Consider the following 24732-nt stretch of genomic DNA (forward strand, 5'->3'; position numbering starts at 1 on the left):
ATTTGGTACCTAGCACACATTTCCTGTATTAGTCATTGCATTTTTAAGCATACATTCTTGTTTTTTAAATTTATCTCAAATTCCTAGAAGGCAACAATTATATCTGTTCTTTTTTTAATGGTTGATTTGTTTAGAGGAAACATTCAATAAAAGTTCAACATATTGTTGATAATATTGATGTCCTCATCTTTGAAAATTTCTTGCCTCATCAATATTATTTAGTCAAATAATTTAGATATTATCAAGTTACTTCCATATAAAACAAAAAAAGAATTATTTAAGAGATTCAGCCAGGTAATTTAAGGTCCTTTTCTTTCTCTTGATATATTCATAAATCTAGGATCATTCATGTATTCACTTGCTTAGTCTCTCAATGAACACATAAGGAACATTTCCCTTTGCCAAGTTTATGTTAAGTGTTGCAGACAAGACGTTATTATAGGTTCAGATTCTAGAAAGAAAATCAAATATAGCAAAACAAATTTATAATGGTAGGATAAATACATCATGAGAGGTGTGGAAAGGGTGAAAGATGATGCCAAGATAAAGTACCAGATAACATTCAAAAATAAAATTTTGATCCTTCTATTCATTAGCTAATCTAAATTTTTACAGTCAGATTTAATGTCATTAATGCCAGAATGTAGATGATCTGCAGTTGATACTATAAAGTTTGGGTCATTTGGGCATTAAAACTGTGGTGATTTTCCCAGCCAAGGAGAGTAACCCTCTCTTTCTGATTACTTAGGTACCTGCAGCTATGCCTGAAGTCAGTCAACCCATCCAAGTCTTTTCTCTTGTTTACAAGAAAGAAACTTTGTTTGCATTAACAGCCCAGAGAGGTAATGGTGAACCAGAAAATTAAAAGGTGAACTAGGAAATTATATTAGAAACTGACCTCTTCCATTTCAGACCTTGGTGGAAAGTCAGGGTAACTATATGGGCAACTTTCTTCCACAGAAACATGTTTGGCAATTCTGAATGAGAACTTGGGCACTAGGATTATGTCCACTTATATAATTTGTTTGATAAAAGAAAGTACCCTGTGCCAATATGCTCCCTTTCTTTTTGCCAAAAAAAAAATAAGGAAATGATAACATTAAAACACAATTCTTTCAAGTATAAGCATTATGTAGTCAAAACCTCAAACGTTCGTGCTGCCTCCTTTGTCAAGACCTCCTTCCTGGATGATGGATGATGTTTCCTTTCCGAAGTTTCCCATCCCACTCCCTCCATGACCCTCCCTTACCTAGGAAATCTCTACATACCTTCTAGATCCTTATTTAAATGCCAGTTTCTTGGAGATGCCATTCTTGACTCTATCCTGCCCTAAACACACCCAGCTTAGATCCCAACAGACTAGGAAAGGATTCCTGTCATAAGCACTTTTTCATAAAACTTATAACGAATTAGTTACATGTTTATTTTCTGCCTTCCTTTCCAGTCTGTACCCTCCATATGGGCAGACACTGCTTCTAACTTGTTTGTATTCTAGGCACCTCAGAGCTATTTAATAAATGGTGAAATTTACAAGCAATAAGTAAATCCAGGGAAATAATCCTTTCATTTTGTTAATGAGAAATCCCAGATAAAGTAGTTCTCTACTATAAAATTAATTCTCGTAATTTTTAAATAGCATCCTATTTGATACATGTCCTATTTCCTCGCTGCACTATTGAGTGTTATTATAAAACATAGGTTCTGTTTAACATGGAAGTTACTTTTACATTAATATGTTCAATTCCAATTTATCATAATTGAGCTCAGAACAATGAAATTCTACGTGAAGCAAAAAGCTATAGAAATTTCCTTAGACACCCTGGTTGCCCTGACTCACATCTTTTCTGTTTTGAGCCTACTGTTTGACCAAAACCACTCACTATATCCCAACTTCTATGGTTTTTTAAGGGAGTTGATTGAATCAACTTGAGTAAACTAAATGATACATAATATATTTTGGTAGTTATACTTTTAAAAAACTGCACTTGCTCTAAAGCCTTTTTAAAAATAATAATACCAAAGTATACCATGCATCATTTGCTTTACTCATATAGTTTTCCATTTGGGCATGATCATGATACATGTAAAGCCTACTCAAATAGTAGGCATTTACTAATTTTAACTATTAGATGGTTATAAATTCTATCACAATTAAAACTATCAGAATAATTCTCTGCCACTTGGAAGTGAGGCAAAAATGTGGGCAATACACCTTTATATCATACAGGGTCAATGGCCACCTGAGGATTGTGTAGGTAGGTACAACGCTGTTCAGAAGAATTTTCTGCGAAGATGGAAGTGTTGCCCAATATGGTAGCCACTGGGCAAGTGTAGCCACTGAGCATGTATAAAGTGGGCAGCGTGACTGAGAGACTAAAGTTTTTGTTGTATTTAATTTTAATTAATTTAAGTTTAAATAACCACATTTAAATAACTAGTGGCTACCTTACCAGACAGCACAGGTCCAGATAAATATACTACTTAGTTTGCCTCATTTTTTGTCATTAATTAAAAATCCCAGCTTGAGTAAAATTACTTGTTAATTTGTAGAATTTTTCCATTAAATATGCAAAAAAAATTTCACCCAGTGGGACAAATATCTCTAAATATTTATGGTCTGCTGGATATTAGGAAGTTTTAAAATCTGTGATCTTATCCAAACACATCTTTGTTAAATTGCCTATATATACATATTTCTCATATTTTCTCTGTAGCAGTCATAACATCTAGTTCCCTTATTCATTAATAAGTTATGGAAAATTGTTTACATGTGTGCACTGTATATTCACCAGAGAGTCATGATTTGAAAATCAGACTTTAGCATTTTTGGAGGCGACCCTCAATAGCCCTCAAAATTAACTCATAAAATTATTTTTTTTTTAATTTTAATGTTTATTTTTGAGAGAGAGACAAAGAGACAGAGCACAAGCAGGGGAGGGGCAGAGAGAGAGGGAGACACAGAATCTAAAGGCTCCAGGCTCTGAGCTGTCAGCACAGAGCCTGATACGGAGCTTGAACTCATGAGCCTTAAGATCATGACCTAAGCTGAAGCTGGACCCTTAACTGAATGAGCCACCCAGGCTCCCCAGAAAATTATTTTTGAGATTTCTCAGACAGCGCCTGAGAAATCACAAAGATTTGCTATTTTACTTTATTTAAAAAAAAGAGAGACAGAGAGAGAAAAGATGCAAGAAACAATTAGGTTTGGTGGCTCCATAGTTACTCATTAGTTCAATACTATTGTAGGAGCTACATGGGAAGAATTATAAAATCAGGAGAGAGGCTCAGACTTCCTTAGGCTAATTTACATAGTAAAAGATAATTAATATAAATATTTCAGAAATTAGAGGCTTTTGGGGAAGGCCCTGGAGATTCTTCAATGCCTTCCATAATATGTTCTTACCCTCAGGGAATACATTGGTTAAACCATTATGAGAACCTATTAGAAAACTTCACTCCCCTCAATTGTGACATCGTTGGGTATTGTTCTAAATTAACCACAGCCAGTTTTATCATCAAACAGCTCTCTGTTGATGCTGCCTGCGAGCTCTGCTGTAAACTGTAGGCCAGAATTGGTGTTTTTAACAAAGTACAGCCCCAGAGCCTTATCAAACAGACACACCAAGTTCTCTCCAAAGAGCGGACTCCTGGGGATAGCTTCTAAACTAACAAGGCTTGGACAACTTTCAGGCTGGACCAGCGGAATGAGACAGGGATTTGCTGAACTCTCTGTAGTCCAGGGGTAGACACATTACATGAAAGCAGAAGGCTGGCCCCTATGTCCAGGGCAACAAGTATTTATCATCAGGACGGAATGAGTTCATGAGGAATATTTGTTATTTGTCTGGAATATGGCTGGCATTATTTTAACTATTTTTTAATAAATGTATAAGGAACCCCTTTCTCTTTCTTCTTAAACTATCTCTAGTCCTAACCTTAGATTATTAAATTAATGTCATGATATCTGAGTCTCACTGACCCACTAGGAATTCAAAAGCAAATATTTCACTGCATCTCTTTACTTTCCATGGCAATAGGTTATTTGCACAGGATCAATACCAGTGTGTCCACATTTTTTACCAGGATGTAACTGCACAAATCTGTGTTGCAACCAAGTCTATGCTTGGAGCGTCATTTCTGAGAAAAATTCTGGTTTCATACAGTACAGCATTTCATCAGTAAGGAACATATATGGAGTGGATGCCCACGAAACACTTTTAGGAAATTGGTCTAGTACCTAAGTCCCTGCCTTTCAGGTAGTACAAAGGTTACTTCCAAAAGGACGATAGGAATCTCTAGAAGGGAAGGAAAAATTTCACCTAAATTCATAGGTAAAGCAGGTGAAATCTAGTGGAGAAGGTGTTTGGGGCTTGGTTTCCCAGACTTAGGATAGGAGAGGTACTAAAAGAATTTAAACATTCAACTCGAGACTATGAAAATTTCAGACAGACGTAAATTTTGTGGTTGTAGCAGTTAATCAATACTGTAAGATCCTAGATTTGCAAACTCCAGAGAGTTTACCTGATTAATTTATGCACCTGTGGAAATAATCAGGTCAAACCTGTGCTCCCGTAAGACTTCACTTACAGAACAGGTGATGGGCTGGATTTGAGACACAGGCTTAGTTGGTCAAGCCCTGATCTGGACTGCAAAAATAAGGCAAAAACAGGGCAGAAAGTACTTTCAGTAACACATGGGGACAAAGACCATCCAAGGATGTCTAAGAGAAGATATTTAGTTCATCTCATTGTCTACTATTGATTAAAAGTCCCAGATTTAGTGAAGTTACTTGTTAACTTGCAGGCTTTCATCCTGCAGAAATGCAAACAATTTTTGCCTGATAGAACAGATAACCCCAAAGATAAACCCTTTTTAAAATTAATTCCACAATCCTATCCTAACCCTTCTTTTGAAAATTTTCTACATATGCATATATAGTTTCTTAAAGTGCTTTTCAAACTGTTCATTCCTGCTTACTGGTATCTTTCACTAATTAATGAATTAAAGAAAATTTTTTACACACGTTCATTTCATATTTGCCTGGGAGCTAATGATTTTGCATTCTGAAATTACACTTTAACAACTATATGCTGATATAAAAAGCCAGAGTGAAAATCATAAGACAAGATGTTCCTTCCACCTCTGGCACAACATGACCTGAACACTGGGAACTTCAGGATCATCATCTCTACAAGGGAGGTGGCTGAACAAGGAATTCGAAAGTCCCTTCCAAACTTCATTGTGAATATTCTAAAACTGACAGTTTTCATACATCAATAGAGACAGAATATTATTGAGAGAAAGAAATTTTAACATTCTGAAAAGAACTCAAAGAGACCTGGAATACACTAAGGCTTTTTATTCCAGTAACAATGAAAGGGATCCATTCAAAATGAAAAAGCACCATTCAAGTGATCCCTTTGCCAGGAGCAATTGCTCTTTAATTGAGCTATTTGTTCTTAAGATAGATAACTTTTGACATACACATAGAATGATACAAGATTTATATCTTTCCTAGAGTTTTTTTCTTGTCAAGGCATAAAATAGGGTCATTCTTTTTCAGAGAGCATATGCAATGTTCAGATAATAAGTCTCCACACCCTTTTCATACTGAATGTGAAGTTGCTATAAATCTCAAGTGAAATTTTGATTTAATTTGAATTTAGACAAGTAGAAAATTGTGAATAACTGAAACTTTTCCAACAGGGCATCGGAATGGTCGTCTAAGGGTCATAAAAAGTGCTATATTTTAAGGCTTTTAAAAAAATAGTTTGTAAAATAAGGGAAAGGCATGATAATAATTAAAACAACATAGGTAAAAATATAACACCTGCAATATTCATGGGACAGCTGAATCATTTTAGGATTTCATCACTAATGGTCTTGCTTGGAATATTTTCTCTACTAAGAAAATACAGGCTATTGCAATATAGACCATCTAAAGTCCAATTATGAGCTAATTCTAACCTTGAAAATGAGGATTTACCTATAGGACATGATAGTTATCAGAGTAGGCCCAGGAGAAATTTGGCCTTAGAATCAGCATCATGGATTTATTTTAAACCAATCATTTATTTGGTCATCATGCAGATGTGGTTGAACAGGAAAATCTTAAGAGTGTTCAGAAATCTGTTTTTTTAAATATTTATTTATTATTTATTTTGTGTGTGTGTGTGTGTGTGTGAGAGAGAGAGAGAGAGAGAGAGAGAGAGAGAGAGAGAGAGAGATTGGCAGAGAAAGAACCCCATGCAAGCTCTGTACTAAAGCACAGAGCCCAATGCAGGGCTCGATGTCACAAACCATGAGATCAGGACCTGAGCTGAAATCAAGACTCAGATGCTTAACCTGCTTAAACCACCCAGATGCCCAGAGAAATCTGGTTATTTTATCTAAACCCTTACACAGTACCCTAAGGTAAAAATTTTTAAATGTGCCTAATTAGAAATAATCTCAATGAGATGCGTGAATAAAAGTGAAATTTTTTAATGAGGTCAAATGAGATTTAATAGCTATTTTTATTTTTTTTAATGTTTATTTATTTTTGAGACAGAGATAGAGCATGAACGGGGGAGGGTCAGAGAGAGAGGGAGACACAGAATCCAAAGCAGGCTCCAGGCTCCGAGCTGTCAGCACAGAGCCCGACGTGGGGCTCGAACTCACGGACTGTGAGATCGACCTGAACCGAAGTCGGACGCTTAACCGACTGAGCCACGCAGGCGCCCCTAATAGCTATTTTTAAATCTGGACATTATTTTCTGTATTTTCAAGTCTGAATTATATTATCTGTTGTATTATATATGGCTAAATTAAGCTGTATAAGTTTCTGCGCAAAAACAAAAACATTTTTTAAATTGTGATGAAATGACATTAACTGCATGACATTGATCTTTGTTATTTGTTGAGACTTGCTTTGTATTTTGTGATACTAAATTTTTATGCATAAAAAGAATGTTTATGCATGTTAAAAAGAATAACTTTATTGGTTGCAGTTTTCATATATGTCTCTTAGATTGAAATTATACATCGTATTGCTGATATTTTCTATTCGTATTAACTTTTGCCCAGCATGTGAGAGAATTTTGTCACAATCTTACTATGATTGTGGATCCATCAATTCCTCCTAGCTTTATGTATTTTGTTTATATTATTCTAGGTTCTGTCATTAGGTGCTTATAGGTTCAGGATAGATATACCTTACTGGTGAATTGTACATTTAATCATTAGTTACCAACCCTTTTATTTTTTGTTTTTTTAAGTTTATTTATTTATTTTGAGAAAGAGAGCAGGGGATGGGCAGAGAGAGATTGAAAATCCCAAGCAGGCTCATACTGTCAGCGCAGAGCCCAATGCAGGGCTTGAACCCATGAACCATGAGATCATGACCTGAGCCAAAACCAAGAGTCAGATGTTTAACCGACTGAGTCACCCAGGCACCCCATTTTAAATTTTAATTATGCTTTCTGCTCTAAAATGTAATTTAGTAATTATCTGCCTGTTAGATATTTATGTAGTATCTGCGTTTTAGATATTTATGTATTACCTTCTTCCCTCATTTAGTGGTATTGATTTATTACTAAAATTCAATAGATTTGCAATAAAGAACCTAAGACCTAAACAGTTAAAGTTGTATTTTCGAGGACACACAATTGGAGCATGACAGAGCTACAGATAAATTTAAATATTAGTAGTGCAAGATCTCATGAACTTGAATTCTACCTCCTGTCCTGACCCTCTCAACTTGTTTCTTCACCCTCAGCAAACGGCGTTTGCTTTTTTTACTGGTCCTGCACAAGGAGAGATTTTAGTCTTGAGTTTGCAAATTTGTCTGTGGCGGCCAATCCAGAGGATTCTGTCTCCTTCTATGAGATCAGGAATGTAACCAAACCAAATCTTGACATGTCAGGGACTTTCTTCCCCTTCTTTTCAATGCGAGCCTCTTGCATATGCGTTTAGTTTAGTTTAGTTTTCTATTTTGGATTCTGTCTAATGATAAAGTCGCTTCAGCTACATCCAGCTGATAACTCTCAGGATTAAGGTTTTCCTTTGAAAGGACTAGGTGAACATATTGTTGACCAATTTTGCTACTATCCCTAGTTGTATTGTCAATATCTATGGAGGGGAAATACTGAAAAATCACCACAATTTTCCACTAAATATATATGTTCCAGTATGTATGTGTAGGAATATATACATACACACACACACACACACATTTGGAATACATGTGGCTGTTTGAGTGCAAGTATATATTTTATGGCTGTGCACTGATGAAATGATAAAGCTCCAAGGTGTTTAGACATGAGTCAGTCACTCCAAGTATTACTAAACTACCTTCTTTATCAATGAGCTCACTTCTTAAACTTGAGCAAGCACCCTATGGTGTGCACTGTAAAGTGTCATGTTCACCTCACTGAACTTCTCCAGGAGCTGTGTTTGAAGGCCAAGGCCAGGAAGTACAGTCCTGTCAGGGGCTGTGTGTCAACCTCCTTGGAGCTGGTCCTCTCTCTCCAGCATTCCCCGGAAGGAACAGCACGTCCATTAATCAACCACTGTGTTGGTGGTTTCTGAGGAGACGATCAAAAATGTACCACAACTGCACCTATAAAAGCTCCTAATTGAAACTTGGCCTTTAGAGGATTCGGGAACAATGCTCTCTCTTTCTGCTGTCTATGGGAGTAGCTCTCTTTCCTCCCACAACTGTGTGATACAGAATCACCACAAGACTTTCAGGAGAGACACAGGGGTGATAAATGGTCTAAGACTTGTTTATTTGACTATGTATTCAAAGAAGTTAGTTCATAAAGTTGCAACAACACTTGTAAGTCAGAATGGAAATTAAATTTGTCCCAGATATTGTCATGGACGCTCAACATATGTTACCTCATTTTTCTCAAAACTCCGTAAAGTTTTATCAATGGGATAAAATGCTCAAGATTCGAAGACTTAAGAATGACCTAGAATGGATTTAAATTGCCTAATGAAGTCTGCACTCTTTCTGCAACAGCACACTGTTGCTCGTTAGTTGGCCGCCTCTCTCACTCAGACCCCTGATGATCTGTCACTTTTTAGGGGAGTCTTCTAAACAACCACATCTGAAAAAGCCACCAAGTCATCCCATATCACTACTCTCTTCCAATTTTCAAGTTAGTACCTATTAGATATATTCTGGTTTAATTTGTAATAAGTTAGAACAATTTAGAAAGAATTTTAATAAAATGTATTTGGTTTATAATGTTTGTTACCTACTTCCCTCTACAAAATGATGAAGTCCATGAATGGTGGGACATATCTTATTTACTGGTCTCACTTTCATACCTGGCATACAGTGAGGAATTGACAAATATCTATTAAATAAAGATAATCCAAAGAAATTAAATGCTGTTCCATAAAATCTTATATTAATTCCAGAGTATGAATGGCAAAGCTCATTTGCAACTTAAACATGATTCCGTAGAATCATGATTAATATATTTTTTTAAGTTTATTTATTTTGACACAGAGAGAGAGAAAGATAGCAGGGGAGGGGGGAGAGAGAATCCTAAGCAGGCTCCACACTGACAGCGCAAAGCCTGACACAGGGCTTGAACTCACGAATCCTGAGATCGTGACCTGAGCTGAAACCAAGAGTCAGATGCTTAACCAAACTGAGCCACCCAGGCACCCCATGATTAATATTTATCAACAGTTTCCTTAAGAAGAAGGTTTTAACTTCCTCCCTATTAAATAAAAGACGCAAGTGGAAGGAAGCAAGAGAGTATGAGTGTCCTTTGTTCACATCAGCTATAGGTGGGTGAACCAGGAGGGATAATTGAAACAATGTTTTGGATAAAACTGCTTATCAGTAATCCATGGCTCACATTTCATTTTGCTAATTGGTCTTTTACACCCAAAGGCTGAATCTCATCTATTTAAAAGCTTTCTGCTGTACCTACAAACTTATTTCTTTATAAGTAAAGCCAGTTTTGGAAACAAAACCTCTGCTTTTGAGAAAAGCTTATTCCCAAAACGATATGGATAGTAACTTTTCCCTTTTGCCAAACTCCAACGAAACATGTGTTGTCCCTCCTGGTTCATACAGGCACATATGATGTGGACACAGCATGCTTCGAGCATACTCTCCTTCCATTTACTTTAACCCTTTCATTTAATAAGAAAAAGATCATAATTAGATTTCAAGGAAATTCCCAAGTTCCACATAATTCCTATTCACTGTGGCCAACAGGTTTGCAAACATTCCTGTTAGCACTGTAATCACCTTTCAGGGCATATCAAGGACTGTCTGTCATTTCTTTCTGCTGCTTCTTTATCCCTTCAACAAACACTCAGTGCTTCCCACAGCATTGATCATTTTTTGCATTTTCTGTGACTTCTACTAGGAGACCTTCTTTTCTTACTCAAAGCAGAAAACCAAAAGAAAAGTAAACTGAAATGACACAAGTTTTGCCGATGCTCCCCTTCTCCCATTACGTTAGCTCCTTCTGGGTGGTTTCATAATCTAAAAGCTATCTTTTTTTCATCTGTTTCTTCAATGTCTTACTAAGTCCCCTATTCACATGAGAATCCTTATTTTGGATTATTTTATGTCCTTTAGGAGAAAAAAAGCACTACTGAGGGTGAAATCGGTGTAACCGGATTTGCTATTTGCTGAACCTCTTTTAAATAAAAACTTGTATGTTAAAATTAATCTTTTAGAAATGTCTACCTTAACATTATCCAGTAAATGCTGATAATGTTGATATTCACCTGGATCTCCTGGGTAGTCAGACTTTTCAAGGCCTGAACAGATTATCCTCAGGGATAAAAATCACCAGATAATCACTACTTTCACACTTTAACAAATTAGTTTTAGCTGTGCGCTGGATTCTGCGGCTTAAGTCCCACACGTTTGCCAGCAATTCTGGACTTTGGCCGAACATTGTGCCAAGTTAGGTTAGGTCTTAGACTCAATTAGGTCTAGCTGGTACACTTAATTTCAGGACTTAAATTCAGCAACAAAGTTCGTGTTCTGAAAAGAGTATCCAATTCTGAATAAGATCTATGTTCTCGGGGCTTTTTTTCCCCTCTCATCATTGAATTCAATCTTTAGACCCCATATCTAATTAGATTATTTATGGTAAGGCGTGTCTGATGAATATGACATAAAACTAAAGTTTAAGGCTACAAATCACATGCTGGGCAAGAATTCTCAAAGTTGTTTTAATTGGAAAGATTTGAGTCATCTTCCCAGACTGAGAATATAGAAACACTTTTTTAAATTTTTTTTTTTCAACGTTTTTATTTATTTTTGGGACAGAGAGAGACAGAGCATGAACGGGGGAGGGGCAGAGAGAGAGGGAGACACAGAATCGGAAACAGGCTCCAGGCTCTGAGCCGTCAGCCCAGAGCCTGACGCGGGGCTCGAACTCACGGACCACGAGATCGTGACCTGGCTGAAGTCGGACGCTTAACCGACTGCGCCACCCAGGCGCCCCAGAAACACTTTTTTAAAAGAGAAAGGGAGAAAATTTATAAACATAAAGCTCATGGAGTTATGTAGTATATTGTTATACCAATTAAAAATAAATGCAAAACATTTCTTTTGTTTCACAAAATTTTGGAAATCTATTACTGCCCCCATTCTTATTTCCCCAACTTTCTCCATAAGCAAGGCATTGCTTTCAAAAAAGATATTCCCTGTTTAAGAAATATTATAGAGCAGGGGCGCCAGGGTAGCTCAGTCAGTTAAGCCTCTGACTTCGGCTCAGGTCATGATCTTGCACTCTGTGAGTTCGAGCCCCACGTCGGGCTCTGTGCTGACAGCTCAGAGCCTAGAGCCTGCTTCGGATTCTGTGTCTCCTTCTCTCTCTGCCCCCTCTGCCTCTCCTTCTCTCTCTCTCTCAAAAATAAATAAACATTAAAAAAATTATTAAAAAATAAAAAAAGAAATATTATAGAGCAACATTAGCATGTTATTTTTACATGATTATATTCACTGGCATTTAAGGATATTACACATTAATTATTATGACAATTTATAATTTCTGTTACATTAAAAATATAGGTAGTATTTATATAGTAAACATTCAATCAGAATGTTCAAATATAAAAAAGTATAGAACATAAAATAAGACTTAATCCCTCCATCCCTCATATCCTCTGCTCCTCTTTTTTTATACCGAATAGTTTTAGGAGAAATATAGGTATACTTACAGAAGCTTAATACCTAAACAATTCTAAATCTCATTTATGGCATTTCAATATATCAAAGATAAGTACTTTAAAAAAATAATTTTCGAACTATTAAAAGTATATTTAGGGGCGCCTGGGTGGCGCAGTCGGTTAAGCGTCCAACTTCAGCCAGGTCACGATCTCGCGCTCCGTGAGTTCGAGCCTCGCGTCAGGCTCTGGGCTGATGGCTCAGAGCCTGGAGCCTGTTTCCCATTCTGTGTCTCCCTCTCTCTCTGCCCCTCCCCCGTTCATGCTCTGTCTCTCTCTGTCCCAAAAATAAAAAAATAAAAAAATAAATTAAAAAAAAAGTTGAAAAGAAAAAAGTATATTAAATTCTTTAAAAAATACACTAAAGTCACATTTTCAATGTTGATGCCTTGCTTTGAGTCTCAGTTTAATATTTTCTTTCCTGAAATAAATTTAATGCCATTGTTTATCTTAAAATTTCCCATCAATTAACCATTAATATGACTCAACATTGTATTCATTTATAAATACGTTTATGTATTTCGTATTGGTATAAGACACCTAAATCTGATCTGATTTCTAAGGTAATAATCTAACCTAACAATGTGACAAGGCTTTAAAGTTTGTAAAGAGCTTTTAATGCATGAAATTGGCATCAAGGCCCAGCAAAAGCATTTGCGGTTGATTTGTAATACTTACAGAGAATGTCCAATTTTCTCTGTGGGGTTACCTTCATTTGGGTTTTCCAGTAGCAAACTACTCCCTTATCACACATAACCAGATTTATTGTTGAACAGGAAAGGGAACTTTAGATAATTAAGTTTTTAAACGTTTCTGCATGTAACCCACTAATTGTAGTATCGAGTGGAGTGTGGTCAAAAGAAAGCAAACTCAATTTCTCCTCAATGGTTTTGCACTGAGAGGTGCAGAACGGTGTAACAGCTTTCTGGTAGCCCACATCGAGAAGGAGTATTCAGAATGCAGAAATAAAGAAAGCATGAAAAGACTCCTACACTGCACCACGGCAATGATTAGAAAGGACAACCTTTGAGCTTTGAAAACAGAAAGCAGAAAGCCAGTAAGCAGTCTGCAGCCCCCCCAGCAAAATCTCTTCCCCATCAAAACTCTGTTGCAAATCCAGCTTCTCCTCTTGCAAACCCACAGGCTGGGAGAGGGAACCACAGCCACTCCAAACTGGAGCTACAGGGCCATCATTAGTGGTTTCTGTCACTGTCTTGGTGCTTTTCCTTCATGAATGAAATACGCAAATGGCATTTTACATTAGCTCTTTCCGTGAAGAAGAAGAAGAAGAAGGTCAAGAGATACAACTAGCACAGCCAGCACGTTAGAGATCTGTGACCAATGTACTTACACCTTCAAATGTCTCCAGATTTCAGCCCCTGGAAATATCTAGCCCATTTCTTTATGGCACTGTTGCTTCCGTCAGCTGTGGAAATTAACATAAAATAATATAGTAACCCAGTGAGTGCTGGACAGCCTTCCAGAGCATCCGGTTAAGTGAACACTAACGGCACACGGACGGTGTACAAAATCTGAATGATAAACAGCAAGTAAATACCTTCCAAGGGGCCAGAAGGGGGAAGGATGTTGAGCTACTGCTGCTGTCGGCTCTCTTGTGTAACAGCAAAGGCGGCTCAGTCCCTCTGACAGGCTGTGAAGCGCGGCTGCGGATCGCGTCGGGGCGGTCCTAGTGCCTGCTCCAGGTTATTACACACAAGGTAACCCTGAAGAGCTTCCCTGCTTCCTGCGATTTGGCTAGGGGGTCTCACCAAGGGCTTTCGGGGGCATCAGCTTGTTAAGCATCAGGGCAGCGGAGGTGGGGTTTGGGAAAAGTGATTAGTAGCAAATGGGGTCTGCCAACATTTCCAGACACTGCTGTTGAAACCAGAAAGGATTACAGATCATGTTGTCTGTTAAATAAACAGTGCTCTTGAAAATCTCAAAGCCAGAGAGGCCTTTTAAAGGACACCTATGTGCACGTATACTATATTGACCACATCTCTTTATTCTGTTCTTCTGTCACATTAAAAAAAATTTTTTTAATGTTTGTTTATTTCTGAGAAAGAGAGAGTGAGAAAGCGAGAGAGAGCGTGCAAGCAAGCACGCATGAGCGGGGGAGGGACAGAGAAAGAGGACGACAGAATCCCAAGCAGGCTCCAGGCTCTGAGCTGTCAGCACAGAGCCTGCCGTGGGGCTCGAACTCATGAACTGTGAGATCATCACCTGAGCTGAAGTTGCATGCTCATCTAACAGAGCCACCCATGTGCCCATCCTCTGCGCACATTTAAAATGTAAAGGAAACAAAAATAAAGAAGCAGGGGACTTTTTAAAGTTTGATATATTTTCTTAGCATTTGTAAAAAGTGTCTAAGGCCCAAAAGCTCCGTGTTCAATAGCATATTCTATTCAAACACTTAAACTAAAGTACACGCAAAAATTAAAAAAAATAAAGGCTTTCAGAAGATTATTCTCTGAGAGGCAAAGTGTGGCTGTGCCATTCCATATAAATACTACCCTCCACCTCTATTCATTTGCCCCTTTTCTTTTTCTTTGTGGCACCTTTCCCCAACAAATTCATGCTTCTTAATTTAGTTTTTCTCTAACTCTCCCCTTGCAACATAACATCTATGAAGGAATCTGTTCTATTTACTTTGAAAAAGTAGCCAGGGAGATTACCCAGCACATATTTGTGGAAACAATAAACTAGACAGTAAACTGAGAAATTACATTACAGAACACAAATACCGAATCAATCTCTTAACTGATTAAATTCAACTAGCATATCTCTCTGAGCAGCTATTTTATTTAAGGACTGTGTTAAGTATACATTAACCTTTAAGAAACTTACAACGTAAAGGTAGAGAAAAGAAATTAATATATGTGTACAATCAAACAATTATGTGTACATACACCATTTGCCATAAGAGAATGAACAATATTAAGTCTGGATGTGCTATACTTGCTGAGGGTGTCTGTGCTTTGACATGGGTATGGTGTAGAGCCAGGGGTTTGGGTCTGAGAAATCGACAGATTTCTCCCCGCCACCTCTCCAAGTATATAGTTATAGTTTGGTTGGTTTTTATGCAGGTTGGTTAAAAATGTGCCAGAATCTGGAAAGTTAACTCTAGTAAGATTTGTTAACAGAGCAAATATGGGTGCTAACACTGGTGAAGAACAGAAAGGCAGGCAGGTAGGCTCTCAGGCTCGGGATCAAAGCCTCACATTGGCAGGGAGTCGGCAGCAGGGTCCAGCATCCACCTAAAGATGCCTTCCGGAGGAGCAAGGGACTGCTCGTACTTAGTGATCTGTGTCATTAGACCACGTTGGTGAGTTCTGGAAGCCAGGGGAAAGGCACCGTGGCTGGTAAGAAGATACGCTGTCAAGGCTGAGGCTCAGAGATTCAGATGCCACGAGGGGAGAGAGAGAGAAAGATTGAAGATCAAGATAAGACTGCCCTCATGGAGCATTCAAGGTGGGATTTTCTCATAGGAGAAGTGGAGTCCAATCAAGGCAGGTAGTCTGAGAACATCAATGAGGGGCACTGATGCCTTTTAAGATTCAAGGATCCAGAGAGTCAAGTTAAGCCAGAGTAATTTTGTCTCAATGAAAGGATTGCTTTGCTCAGTCCACAAACTGTGATTCACTTGTATGTTTCATTTCTTTCCACTTCTCAGTTCAGCATGTTTTCTGAAAGGAGATTCTGTTTTAAAAAGAGAAAGTTGAGGGGCGCCTGGGTGGCGCAGTCGGTTAAGCGTCCGACTTCAGCCAGGTCACGATCTCGCGGTCTGTGAGTTCGAGCCCCGCGTCGGGCTCTGGGCTGATGGCTCAGAGCCTGGAGCCTGTTTCCGATTCTGTGTCTCCCTCTCTCTCTGCCCCTCGCCCATTCATGCTCTGTCTCTCTCTGTCCCAAAAATAAATAAACGTTGAAAAAAAAATTTAAAAAAAAAAAAAAAAAGAGAAAGTTGAATGACCACAGCGTACCCTCTCGAGATGCTGGTAAGTATGCTAGCTGCATGGACTAGACACAGCAAAGGAGGGACTCTGGCTGGTGTAAAGGGGAGGCAATGCCCCTTCACCACAGATGTCCTTGTAGCCACTGATTTTTATGGATGTTAGAGAGCCTCCTGGGGAGCAATGCGCCGTGTCCATGGCCGGGCCTCAGATATACACAGACATGTCATCTGCACCACGATACAGGTGGACGGTGGGGAAGCTTAGGGCTGCTGAGAGACACATCACCACATATATATATATATATATATATATATATATATATATATATATATATACCAACATGACGCAAACAACACGAAAAACAATCTTGATCTAGTGGATACAAAGGAAAAAAGGGGATGTGCCTTCTTCTTATACAAATATAGAATATTTATCAAAATTGATCATGCACTAGGTCATAAAGCAAATTGCAAAAACTTCTAACCAATCAGTATCACACAGACCATGTTCTTTGACCAGAGTGCAATTGCTGATGTCAGTAACAGAATGATAAATAAATCATTCCTATACAGTTGACAAATAAAACGACACTTTTAGGGGCGCCTGAGTGGCTCAGTCGGTTAAGCGTCTGACTTTAGCTCAGGTCATGATCTCATAGTTCATGACTTCAAGCCCCACGTCACGCTGTATGCTGATAGCTCAGAGCCTGGAGCCTGCTTTGGATTCTGTGTCTCCCTCTCTCTCTGCTCCTTCCCTCCTTACACTCTCTCTCTCTCTCTTAAAAATTAATAAACACAATGAATTAAATAATTCATTGGCCAAAGACAAAATGAATGCAGAAATTTAAAAATAATTAGAAACATATAATCATTAAAATACTCCCTATGGGAGGCTATGAAAACATACTTAAATCTATAGTCTCAAGTTCTTATATGAGCAAATGAAAAGACAGAAAATTAAGAGATAATAAAAACTATAGAATAAATCAATTAAATAGAAAACAAATCTACTAGAGAGATATAGAAAACAGTAAGAATCAACAAAGTCAAAAGGATACTTTTCAGAAAGTTAATGAAACATAAATATTTGGCTAGAGTGGTTAAAGATAAAAGAGAGAAGGCACAAAATTCATTGAGAAACACCTCAAAAAAATGGGACACCTGGGTGGCTCAGTTGGTTAAGCGTCAGACTCTTGATTTCAACTCAAGTCATGATCTCATGGTCCTGAGATCAAGCCCTGTGTCAGGCTGGCCATAGAGCCTGCCTAAGATTCTCTCTCTTGCTCTGCCCCTATCCCCCACCCCTCTCTCAAAAAAAAAAAAAAAAAAAAAAGAGAGAGAGAGAGAGAGAAAAGAAACAATGTAAAAAAACCAGTGTTTTGGTTTTTGAAATAGTTAAACATACACCTATCATATAATCCAGCCATTTCACTCCTAGGTATTTGTCCAAAAAAGATAACAACAGTACAAAGTCTCATATGAATTTTCATAGAGCTTTAGTTGTACCAATGGAAAATAGAAACAACTCAAATGTCTGTCAAGAGATCAATGGTGAAATAAATTGTCGTGTATCTGTACAGCAAGATACTACTCCATAATAATAAGGAAATTACTGTTGTTACATGCAACAACATATATGAATCTCAGAATCATTATGCTGAATCTTGTAAAAAGCAGACAAGAAAGGGTACATATTATGATTTCATTTATATAAACTACTGGAGGATGCACATTAGTTTATGATTTCAGAAATCAGATCAGTGGTTGTGTGGAGGCAGGGGAGGAGAAAGGATGGGTTACCAAGGGGCAAGAAGAGAATGTGGGGATGATGGCTGATGGGTATGTGTGCTCATTATCTGCCTGCAGTGATAGTTTCACGGTGTTTACATAGGTCAAAATCACTCTGTTAGGCCGAGTCCTCAAGAAGCAGATACCATGACAGGATCAGACTTCAGAAGGTCTACCGGGGAGAAAACCAGTGAGCAAAATGGGAAAATGGAGACAGAGGAGGCCGGGAGAGCCAGCAGACCCTGGGGCAGGACTGATCAAGTGTAGGAGACATGAGGGTAAGGAGATCAAGATGGAAAACAGGAAGGCCTTGGACTAAAGTGTAATTTTAAGAAATTTAGCAAGGCCAACACAGTCCTCTGCATCCATGAGTAGAGTCCTACATCTCGAAAGGATGAGCTTCTCTTAGGTCCCTGCCATATTTGGTCATTGGATAGGAGTGGCCCATGGGAAGTGTGGCCTGGGGGCAAAATGCAGGGATGGATTTCAGAGCACAATAGTCAGGACTGTTAGTCAATTACTCTCTTAGCCCTGGAAGATCTGAGAAGTACATTGCCATGGCTGCCCTCTCACCAAATTAGACACTTTAAATATGTGCAGTCAATCATATGACACTTATGCCTCAATAAAATTATAAAAGAAAGATACAATAGCAGATAAAGCAGAGGTGAAACATAACAAGAGAACACTATGGACTTTACACCAATAGATTTGATTTGGAAACTTGGAAGTAGACGGATTCCTAGAAAAATTTAATTTACCGAAACTGATTCGAAAGAAACTAACCATCTGATTAATCCTAGCATTATGAAAGAAATTAAAACAACAAGCACCCTACAATCAAGTAGTCCTATTCATGGGACGATACCCAAGAGACATACACAAGAATGCTCACAGCAGCACTGTTTGAGTAATAAAAACTTGAAACATTTAAATAGTCATGAAAAGGGGACTAGATAAACCAGCTGTTCTCTATTTAAACAAATACAATACAGCAGAAAAAAAAGTATAATCTTTATACACACCACATTTTAGAACATAATAAAAAAGTAAATCCCAGAAAACTAAACATGATACACAAAGTTTTTATACAAATAAAAAAATAGCAGAATTAACTATATTGTTTACTCATATATGCAAATGTGATAAAACTATATATTTTAAGTAACAAGGAATTCATAATAAGGCTAGTGACCATTTCTAAGGTAGGCTGGTGAAGCATGGCATGCATTCTATTGGTAATGACCTAATTCTTGAGTTTATGGGCATTTATATTATTCTGTTCTTTGCCTTAACATATATCCTCTTTAATCCTTTGTATGTAGCAAATAATAGATATCTTTTTTTTAATTTTTAAATTTTGTTTAAACCCAAGTTAGTTAACATATAGGGTAATAATGACTTCAGGAATAGAATTTAGTGATTCATCACTTATGTGCTCATCCCAACAAATGCCCTCCTTAATGCCCATCACCCATTTAGCCCATCCCCTCACCCACCTCCCCTTCAGCAACCCTCAGTTTGTTCTCTGTATTTAAGAGTCTCTTATGGTTTGCCCCCCTCTCTGTTTTATCTTATTTTTCCTTCCCTTCCCCTCTGTTCATCTGTTTTATTTCTTAAATTCCACATATGAGTGAAATCGTATATTTATCGTCCTCTGACTAATTTTGCTTAGCATAATTACCTCTCATTCCATCCATGTTTTGCAAATGGCAAGATTTCATTCTTTTTGACTGCTGAGTAATAGTCCATTGTATATTGTGGTGTGTGTGTGTGTGTGTGTGTGTGTGTGTGTGTGTGTGAAGATATATATACACACATACATACATACATACATACATACATACATACATACCACATCTTCTTTATACATTCATCTGTCAGTGGACATTTGGGTTCTTTCCATAATTTGGCTATTGTTGACAGCAGTGCTATAAACATTAGGGTGCATGTGCCCCTTCAAAATAGCGCCTCTGTACCCCTTGGATAAATACCTAGTAGCGCAACTGCTGGGTCATAGGGTAGTCCTATTTTTAATTTTTTGAGGTACCTCCATACTCTTTTCCAGAGTGGCTGCACCAGTTTGCATTCCCATCAGTAGTGCAAAAGTGTTCCCTTTTCTCTGCATCATCGCCAAGAACTGTTGTTTCCTGAGTTGTTAATTTTAGCCATTCTGACAGGTGTGGTTGTACCTCATTGTGGTTTTGATTTGTATTTCCCTGATGATGAGTGATGTGGAGCAATAATAGATATCTTCTTAAAAGAGAAATAAAAGAGAGAAAAATCCTACTCCACATAGAGGAAACAGCCTGTGCAGAGATATCGGGGCAGCAAGTTGGAAAAATAACACGGAACAAATGAGAAACAGGACAGCCACTGACGCATGATGCGTTTGGTAGCGGGGGAGAAGCATTGGTTCATGGGCATCGATGTAGAACCAGTACCAGTCCTATCACAGCCAACATCTTCTCAGAAAAAGATGATCTTTTCAATCCTGACATTCCTTGTCTTAGCAAGTGCTGATTAGTCATTTTATTACTGCAGATTTCCAAACAGGCATAATTTACAAGGCCTTTTAGGTTATGCACAATTAATTCAGAATTTATGAATCAGTGGAATTTTCCAATCCCTCATGAAGACCTGTTACATTTTTAGTTTGGAAACATGATTTAGTAGACCATGTCAATTTCTTATTTCACTTCACTTCTCTCACTATAAAAGTTCATCTAAAAATACCATTTTCCCTTAGTTACAAAGAGAAGGAACATATAATTATTGTAGAAACTATGAAAATAACAGATAAGCACTAAGTAGATAGTAAAACTCAGTATGATGCCAGGACCCAAGATTATTCACTGTTTAAAGATTGGTGCACAGGAGCGCCTGGGTGGCTGTCTGTTAAGCCTCTGACTTCGGCTCAGGTCATGATCTCATAGTTCATGAGTTCGAGCCCTGTGTTGGGCTCTGTGCTGACAGCTCAGAGCCTGGAGCCTGCTTGGGATTCTGTGTCTCCCTCTCTCTCTGTCCCTTCCCCGCTTGTGCTCTCTCTTTCTCTCTCAAAAATAAACATTAAAAAAATTTTTTTTAATAAAAAAATAAAGATTGGTGCACGTACACACACACAAACACATTATATTTCACAAAACTGGAAATGTAGATATAATTTTAAAGCCTGTCCTTTCTCTTACCTTTGTTAATGTCATATTGTCTCTAATTAATTACATAAGACTCAAATAGTAGGGTACACAAACTATGACCTACACACCAAATCCAGCCTGCTACCTGTTTTTATAAATAAAATTTTATTGGAACACAGTCATGTTCATTACTTTACATATTGTCTGTGGCTACAACAGCAGAGTTGAGTAGTTGTGACAGAGACTGTACCATAAAACTATTTGGCCCTTGGCAGAAAAGGTGCCAACTCTTTGTAAGACACACTTTTAATGGCCATATAGTATTCCATTTTATGGATGTATCATAAATTGACTAATTTCTCATTAGTACACATTTTGACTATTTTTAATTTTTTTCCTATACTGATTACCTTGACTTAAAAATCTTTACAGGCATCCTAGAAATTAAATCATTGATAAAAGTGTATGTCCTATATAAGGCTTTTGAAGATAAGGCCAACTTTCCTTTCTTAGGATTGCACCAAGTGACCTCACTGCCACTCACAAAGGAAATTTCTGGAAACGATATTTATCCCCATTGTATATGCATTCTCACAACCTAATTTTGATCATTTGCTCTTGATGGCTATTAATGATCTCTTGGTCACAATGTTAGTTTTCAGTCTATCTTCCTTGACCTTCATTAGGCTCTATTTTCTCTCAGCATTTACATTCGACCTCTTTTTCTCACCCTGGCTCTGTAACATCCTGCCATCAGTGAGCACCTTCATTTTGGTATATTTTGCTTCTATGCTGGAATGCTGAAGTAGTCTCTTTGCTAGTCTACTAGTCTACTCCTTAGAGTTACAACTTCCTCTATGTTTAAAAATATATATACTTCTGCCAGATTAAGTTTCCTTTTTAAAGTTTTAATTACGTTAATTTCCTGCTCAAAAATCTGCAATGAATTTACATTGCTTAAAGAATAAAGTTAAAATTCCTTTCGTTGGTAATTGATACTCTTCCAATTGGCCCCAACTTGCCTTTTAGACCTTAATTTTTCTTAGTTAGTTTGTGTATCAAACTGTGAGCTTTAAAACAATTGAACAATTCCCAATTCTCCAATCATGGACTTTTAAACCCCATATATCTTTATTTTGACATATATATGTCTGCTTGTCATTTACCTTAATGCCCTCTGCCCAACCCGTCAAATTATACCCATTCTCCAAAGCCTAGGTTTAATGTCATTTCCCTTACACAGCTTTTGCTTCATTCCATTAGCCAAAAAATATATGCTCCTCCTAGGAATTCTCCATAGTAGCCATGTTTTCATCTGTACCTGCCATATAATATTTACTTTATACACAATGACCTCAGAAAGTGTTTTAGTTATTGGTTTTTTGCAGCACTAAATTGCTGCATGCTTTGTGTCTCTTTTTTCTTTGAATCCTCATTGTACTGGGTCTTCCACAAGATAGAGAAGTTACCATTGAATGAATGAATGAATGGACCAATCACTAACCTAATAGAGGATAGATGTGAAGTAGTCCAATACTGTATGACTCACCCAGCACTGGAATACAAGTCAGAGAATTATGGATCCAGGCCCTCTCAGAGTATTGCACAATCTATTACATCAATGCTACTTCTACTTATTCACCTAAAAAGCAGGACTTGTTAGACACGATACATACACCTCATAATGCATCAATAGAGTACTAATACATCAAGCCAACCAGGGATGAATCTATTTTTTTTCCTAACTAGATCTCACGCAGGCAGTTACTGCTGATCAGTTTCACTGACTGTGTGGTGCACAATGTGGTACTTACCAACGTGAGCAACAGGAGCGGAAGTACTTAAGCTTGAGGACATTTCCCAGAGAGAGAAGCAGTGAGGACTTCGTCTATTCTGGTTCATTACATTAGACACAGATTAGGTGGTGGGTTTTGTTTTGTCTTCTCTCTTTGCTGTTAAAGATTTGTTTACTCATAAAATTCCAGATGAGAGAGAGACAAGAAAAGCATACTATTCATAATTAATATTTTCCATGGAATGTAGGTCCATCAGATGACAAAGAAGCATTTGTCATTGCAGGAGGTTAAAAAAAAATTATCCAGCGTATTAGTGCATATGTGCGTTTTTTGCTGCACATTAGCTTTATCTAGATTCTTTTGTAACATATGGAGGAAAAAAAAGATTTGTACTGCAAGTCAGTTCTTTAAGTGTTTTATTCATTTTTGAGAGAGTGCAAGTGGGGGGGGGGGTAGACAGAGAGGGGTAGAGGGTCTGAAGCAGGCTCTGTGCTGACAGTGGAGAGTCCGATGTGGGGCTTGAACTCACAAACCGTGAGATCATGACCTGAGTCAAAGTCAGACACTCAATCGACTGAGCCACCCAGGAGCCCCTGCAAGTCAATTGTGTCTAGGTCCCTTCAGTTCCAAGTTGTATAAACTTGGGAAAATTATTTCACTTCTCTGGGCTTCTTTTTCCTTCTTTTTCCTAGCTCAACTAGGTGATATCAAAGCCCCTTTCCACTTCTGAGCATCTGGATTCTGTCATATGCACAGAGAGTGAGAGCAGCACCTCAGATGGACAAACTGGACCCGCCATGGAAAAGCCCACATTGTGTTGTGTGACTGCCACTGGAAGCGTCTATGCTATAAGACCTCTCTGGATATTTCCCTGCTTATCCCAAACTGAACTCGCACTGCATAAAAAATATGCATTTTCTGTTTAGAATTGGCAAGGCATTTTGGTCTTCCACAGTGAAAGAGAATGTCCTGGTCAGGGGCACAAATTGATGGGTGTATGAAGCTCTCTTTGTTTCAATGATTCCATCAGCAACAGTCATATGTTTTGCATGAGTTTTTGCTTAATCTTTTTTTTCTTACATTTGTGTTTACAATAGTGCAACTTCAGCAACGTTTATGAGAACATGATTGAGTCATCCTCTCTTTGGCAGGTATCAGACGAGGACAGCGCTTTTTACAAATCTCTGTTCTATCTAGTTTGCTTTAGCTTATTTTCCTTATACTTCCAAAAATCCCAACTGTGCTAACAAGGTCAGCTTTCCACCATACTTCCGTGCTCAAAAATATTAGTGATTATATCAGAATAATAATGGCATACCAGAACTTAAAAAAGGATCATAGAAATAATTTAGCACAATCCCTTCATTTTTACAGTTATTAAAATTGAAGACCCTGGAGATACAATAGTTTAAGGTCACTGTATTAGCCTGGGTTTCCTTGAAAACAGAGCCCAAAGCAAGACTTAAATAGTAATGCTTTCTTGGGAGGAAAACCCAGGTTGCTAAGAGTCAGGGAAAGGGGGAGTAAGGTAGAGAAGGGTGGAAAGCAAATGTACAAGGATGTATTGTTATGCTGATTCCCAAGGTCAAAGAGACAAAGCTGGTTACTCTGCAGATGCCAGTCTAGCAAGACAGCTCCAGAAATCTGTACCATGCCTCAAAATAGTCTGTCAGAGAAAGAAGAGAATTTACCTGCCAGACCCTTCTTGTTCCTCTATCACCCTTCCAAGTTTACCTGATGGGAAGGAAGTTAACTCCCCCACACTTCTAGGTTGTGCTACTTGGCCACTTTGGAATCTTCAGGGAAGTCAAATCCCATGGCCTGCATGTTGCCTGAAGTGTCGGTAGAAGTCAGAGACTCTGGG

General features: G+C 38.0%; 1 protein-coding gene across 1 annotated transcript in view; it reads right to left on the reverse strand.

Moving 5' to 3' along the window:
- Positions 1-13862, reverse strand: part of RAB27B (RAB27B, member RAS oncogene family) — a 141840-nt gene extending 127978 nt beyond the window's left edge. Inside the window, exons 1-2 of the mRNA XM_040478772.1 lie at positions 13754-13862; positions 13547-13621 (exon numbers count right to left, since the gene is read on the reverse strand). The gene's annotated coding sequence lies outside the window, so the exon portion shown is untranslated. The remainder of the gene's footprint in view (positions 1-13546; positions 13622-13753) is intronic.
- Positions 13863-24732: the final 10870 nt, after the last annotated feature.

The sequence above is a fragment of the Herpailurus yagouaroundi genome, unplaced genomic scaffold (assembly GCF_014898765.1).
Source record: "Herpailurus yagouaroundi ecotype Mexico unplaced genomic scaffold, PumYag 142, whole genome shotgun sequence".
NCBI lineage: Eukaryota > Metazoa > Chordata > Mammalia > Carnivora > Felidae > Herpailurus > Herpailurus yagouaroundi.